The following is a 5,876-nucleotide window of genomic DNA, read 5'->3' as shown; positions in this document are numbered from 1 at the left end:
TTCGTCGTTAAATTGTCGGGAGGGGAAAAGGGAATTTTTCTCGAAATACTCATATTTTGCGCCAATTTTGGGGGGATAAGAGCCAAGATAGAAAAAGTGAAGGCAGCATGCGTTAGTTTTGTCATGCGCAGTAGATTCCGGTTTTTCTGTCCCCTCAAGGTCAAATCTGAAAGTCCATATATATGGATAAATTCTATAATATTACATGAAAATAGAGGATAACTTTAACGAAAATATAGGATAACTTACATTAAAATTACGGGGAAATAAAGGTTTCAAGTACTTAGAAATTGAAAATTCATAGGTTTAAGGTAAAATTTCGAATATTTAAAATTTACTTCTATTTGCGAATTAATAGAAAACTTCAAAAAAAAAGAAAACAAAAAAATCAATTGAAATGACGACGATTTCGGCCAGTTTGAAACAAACCACAAATTGACCAAAGACTAAAGCGTCGCTTTAAACTGAAAATTAACGATTTTTACCGATGAAAAGTAAATTTATAAACGCTTTGTACAGGGTGATTCGGCGATCTTCTAACACTTAAGCGGGAAAGCTGCTGTCAATCAACGTTTTATCAGGCGTAAGAGAGATCGTTTTGTGGAAACATTAAATGATCCAATAATATTATAATTCGCTTTCGTGGCGTGGAATCTAAAAACACATGTCATTTTACGCCCGAAGCAAGTCGGGCAAGCTCTAGCCGTAGTAATCGCACATCGAAACAAAAAACGTGGCCTTGATGGCGTCATGGGAAAGCTACCAATTGGAGGGTTCCCCCCAATTTGCCAGGAGACGAAACCTCTCAAGGAAATTGTTTCTGTGTGTAACTGCTAATTACGAACTGAAAATGGCTTTTTATTGTACTATTCTGTCTTAAGCCTTGGTTTAGTTGTACGAGTTCGTTATAGAGAATTTCAAGAGCTCGCCATCAGTAACATTTCAACGCTGCGACAAATAAATTAAACTCTTGTAATTGTAATTCACGTGGTGAATACGTCTCTTCAATACACATGGCTTTTGAAAACGGGAGTCACTTAATTATACCTTTCAGAAAAGAAGATTATCGTTGAAGACTAAATGCAATTAACGTTTTGTACGAGCAAGATAGATTAATGAGACTTTGCGAATCGTTATAAACTGTAGTCTGCAGACAGCCATCACATTTACACTTTCAAGCCACAAACGATCAGCGAAGTTTTCTCGACAACAAAAGGCAGTAAGTTCGCTTTTTAAACGCTTTTCAACCCATCTTACGATGTTTGCGCGGTGTATAACAAATAAATCAATGTCACGTTCTTGAACAAAACATTGTTTCAGATACAATGAAATCTTCAGTTGTGGCTATTGCTTTGATTTTGTTGACCATCTGCCAAAATATGGTGCAGGCATCGGATGTTTCGACGACCACAGCTAATCCGGAGAGTTAGTTTATTTTTCGTTGAAACGATAAACTGATTATCTCTAAAACAGGCGGGCGATAAACTGAATGATAGTTCCGTATTTTAACCGATACCGGTTGTTAAACAAAAACGTCGTTTTAATTATAAATTTAACAAATTTGATCTAAGAAAGATATCTTTTATTTACGGTTGAGTCTTTAGAATAAATTGCCCTCGATTCGAAATCACAGCCTCACGCCTCGTCAATAGCGTTTGCCCGTTTCGTGCCGGAACTCCGAAAACATTTACTCCGTAGTTACCATGGTAACCAACCATAAATAAGGAAAACCAGCAAGCGATCGAAGCCCATTTTTCGGAGTTCAGGTTTCAATAGTGGGTAAGCGCTTCGTTACAAAACCTTCAATCGGAAAGCTCTCTGAATACGAATCTGTTTTACGGAGTTCTATATTTCCTTCTCTTTAACCGAAATAATTACTGAATGTTAGAAATATCTGGGCAATATTAAGTTTTTGGCCGTAACCACACGCCAATTTAATAACGCTGTTTACTAACAAACTACAAACAATGATAGCAGTGTTGCCTATCATGATTTGTTTGAAATGGTGGGGTTCAAGTTTCCGCGCTTAATTGTTCCTTTGAAAGTTCCATATAAATGGGCGTATTGTGTTTGTGGTCCTCAATGGCCAACTTAGACGAGGAAATCGCCTTTTAATCTACTTTAGTACTTAATTTCCATTAAATCAAAAATTTAAATCAAATATGGTTCGAGATAACATTGAATCCCTTAAATTTTTATAAATTCTTAAAATTATCTGAACTTTCCCGGATATTTACAGCGTAATATCAAAGACCCGGACTTTTCCCTGGCCCGTGGCCAAATTTGAAATTCCAACGTGAGAAATTAAACTTTATTTCGAATTGATCCAAATTATTGAATTGAAACAGATGGGTCTTCTTTCAAACTGCATTAAAAAAACGAGCAATTATTCCCAAACCTCAAATACCAGCGGTTATTTAGGAAGAACAATTTGATTTTAAATAACCAGCGTCACGAGTCCTCCTTTAGCCAACACGAAAAAGATTATAAATTTCGCGAAAAATTCAAAATGAAATTAATTAACAATTGTTTGCACCTGGATAAGAATGCAACGATAAATTTGTCATCAAGCGATATTAAATGCTTAAAAATAATACGTGTCCGTTAAGCCGTATAAATAGATACGTTGAAGTGTTCAATGAACACTACGAGAGTAAAATGTTTTTTCCATTCTAATTAACCTAGTTATTAAGGAAGCATAATATTATGTTGCTTATGAAGTTATTTCTAAGCAAATAACGAATTTCCAGTGTTAACACAAGCTTCTAAAACATGATTCCACTGTCCGTCATAGCGTTGACCCCCTGTCTCATGGCAAACCCTAGTAAACGCCAATTTTGAAAATTTAGGGTTAGTTGTAAGTATAAATGCGATTTGTACACCTACTGATAAAATTTCAACCCCACGAAATAAATCTTCAAAGTAAGTTCCACTTACATTACCGTTAGAAGTCACGTGACTCAAAACAAAACATTAACTATCTCAAATTCCAAAATAAATGGCGTTTACTATGATTTGCCATAAGACTGCCGATCTGTAGATTCATTGCTGATCTAATAATTAGACTTTCTAAATGGTGGTTTAGAACCTAATGTAGAGATAGCGCTATAGTACGAATAAAAACGATTACGAGCTATGACAGGAGTTTGCGGTAGGTGGAATCTGTAGTATATTTTCAACCAAATCATCCACTTGCTCTGTCTGCTCTTGCTAGAATGGCTATGAGAGCTTTAAATGGCTTCTGGGAAGGACGTTGATGGACCAAATTGGTTTGAAAAGGACGATGCCAAATAAATGTGATTAAATAGCTCTTTTCAATAGGTGAAACATTCGGGAAAGTTGAAAAGCCAGAATGAAGTTCCTTATAATCAGCCTGATACTGACCTCGCTGGCGATTTCCCCTTTGGCAGAAAAGATGTTTCCCAGGCTACATTGGGGTAAGAGTGGCGACTAATATTCTTTCGAAGTTATTGGTCCGGCTTAATACCTATTACAGGGTTGCCTGACCATCTGCGGAGATTTTCCCGAGACTAATTTTGTTCGAAACATTTCCTTATTTAACTCGGAACGGTTTCCTATTGGCAACCGAAATTAAATTCCCTGACCTTTAGACCCATATTCAAATTGCCTGACTTTTCCAGGTTTTCAAGATAACCTGTATTTATACGAGCCACTATTTTTGCTCTGCTTTGTTGATAGTTTAAAGACTTTAATTCGCGAAACGTTGCATTTTCGGGCACACGTTCGATAAAAAATTGTCGAGATTTCACGGAATAATAGTTAAGAAAACGACGGCTTTAGTTCAAAACGTGTCCAACATGTTGTAAAAATATTTATCCCTTCTCACGGAGCATCTCGCTTCGGGACTCGTGTTCACCAACAAAGTTTTGCGGAAATGTTTATTCATGTGGTTAAGCCTCATTATTAAAAAATATGAGCTTCTAGTAGCAACAAGATGGCAAGGACCATATTATTAGCCCTTAAGCATTCGTTTTCCAGGGTAACAAATTATTACAATCACCGTGACTGATTGTCTGTGGGTCTGTCTGTCTGGACTGCGCAGGGGCGTAGGAACGTTCTAGAAGTTGGAGGGGGCAAAGATAAACGAAAAGGGGTCTGGAGAATGGTTTTTAATTTTTAATGGAGTGTAGCTTCTCCGAATGCATGTGTACTTGTTACTACTATGTAAATTGGCGGGAAAAGACTGAAATTTAAACACATTTGAGGTTCTATAAACTGTAAATGCTTTTAAAATGATAATTTGAGCCTTTTGGAGATTTCAACTGACCAAAGGTTGGAGGGGGCAATAACATTAGTTGCCCCTCCTAGCAAAATTCTAGAGAGGGGCATTGCCCCCCCCCCTGCCCCTCTCGGTTCCTACGCCCCTGGGACTGCGAACGTGTATGCATTATAATAATAATCAGCTAGGCTAACACCCAAGGGAAAGTGTAATCACTGCGTTTGTAGTTTCTTGGAGTTAGTGGAAAGCTTTTTCATAAACAACCCTTTTTTATCAGTGGTTGTAGCATAAATTAATTTTCAAATAGCAGAGTATCGGGCTGGACTCGAATCCGAGTCCTCCTGCAAGACAGGTGAGTGATCTACCACAGATCTACGGATACATGTTGTAGATATATTTTGGCTTGTTATCATGTTTTTAGATTTATTAGTGGGCGAGGTTGGTGTGGCCAATTGCTAAAAGATCTTATATAAGACACAGAAATTCCAAATCGTTAAGAGTTGGACAAATTGGTTTTTTGAATTTACATATTTCTTCCGTTTTCAAATTGCGGTGTTTATTACGAAAAACGCTTTACAATGCTTTATGTCAAAGACGAAACAAGCATCACGTAAAACATTAGCCCTTGGCTGCACAGTTAATTGTTGTGTAGAAAATCAAACATTCGTTTCGCTATCAACATATCAATTTTCATTGCATTATCTCAAAGTTAAAGAAATTTCCACGTAAAAAGTTTGAGGCCTGAAACCCTATTCCCCTTTGGGTATTTAAAACGGCAGTACGGCACTGACATGGTAAGATAGAGGGATCTCTTACCGATATAACGACAGCCCAACAAATTTTCTATCATGCACTATAGAAGGGAATTCAATGTTTAGCGGAGTCACATTCGCACTCACGCCACTACCCACGCCATCGGCAGCGTCGAAAATAAAAACCACATTCCCTTTTATAACTACGGGGTCAATTTCAAATCCTACTTTCTAGCCCCTTTAACATATTTCGTTACCTGTTGTTCTAGCTTGTGTTGGGGAGCATCCCGGCTATTGCGGCGCTTACTGTTATTGCAGCGTGTACTACCGCAACTGCCAATGCGACGATCAACAGTACAAGAAGGACATGGAAGCCAAGAAAAAAACAGAAGGCCACGAAGCAGATTTCTTCAACGACCCCAGAATGCAATGGTCAAAATATTAATTTCAAAACGACTTGTCATATAATTTAAATAAAGCAAAATTAGAGCACTAATTCTTGTCTTTTTCAATTATTCGAGTTAGTTTGTTTCGGTGCACTGAAAATTCATCTTCACGAATTCCGAGGATCAAATTTGAATCCAAAATGTGAAGTATTCGATATCTATGAAATTTAACTTAATTCAGATTCGATAAAATGTTTTTAAATACAAACAATGTGTCTGGCAATCACCATTTTGGACATTGGATTTCGTGCCAAATCTCCAAAATCCAACAATTAGAAAGATAATAATATAATACAATTTATAATAGCCAACACGAAAGTGACAATAAATTTTGGCAAAATAAGATTAAAATTAAAATAATTTGCAAATTGCATCTTGAAAAGAATGCAACAGTAAATTTGTCATTAACCAATATTAAATGCTTCTAGGTAAAACCTG

The 5,876-nt window shown here is 36.8% G+C and overlaps 1 long non-coding RNA gene across 4 annotated transcripts; it reads left to right on the top strand.

Annotated features, from left to right (window-relative positions):
* The first annotated feature begins 1,326 nt into the window (after window positions 1-1,326).
* On the top strand, window positions 1,327-5,488 carry LOC149958599 (uncharacterized). Of its 4 annotated transcripts, none has more exons than XR_016478314.1 (3): window positions 1,327-1,425; window positions 3,322-3,437; window positions 5,262-5,488. It is a non-coding gene; the product is annotated as an uncharacterized LOC149958599 (long non-coding RNA). The 4 variants fall into 4 exon arrangements; XR_016478313.1 differs by lacking the exon at window positions 1,327-1,425 and adding an exon at window positions 1,761-1,779; XR_016478315.1 differs by lacking the exon at window positions 1,327-1,425 and adding an exon at window positions 2,635-2,653.
* Window positions 5,489-5,876: the final 388 nt, after the last annotated feature.

This window comes from Leiobunum rupestre, chromosome 2 (assembly GCF_980474605.1).
Source record: "Leiobunum rupestre chromosome 2, qqLeiRupe1.1.hap1, whole genome shotgun sequence".
NCBI lineage: Eukaryota > Metazoa > Arthropoda > Arachnida > Opiliones > Sclerosomatidae > Leiobunum > Leiobunum rupestre.
Note: the sequence above shows the minus strand (reverse complement) of the source record. Positions and strands in the feature narration are given on the sequence as shown.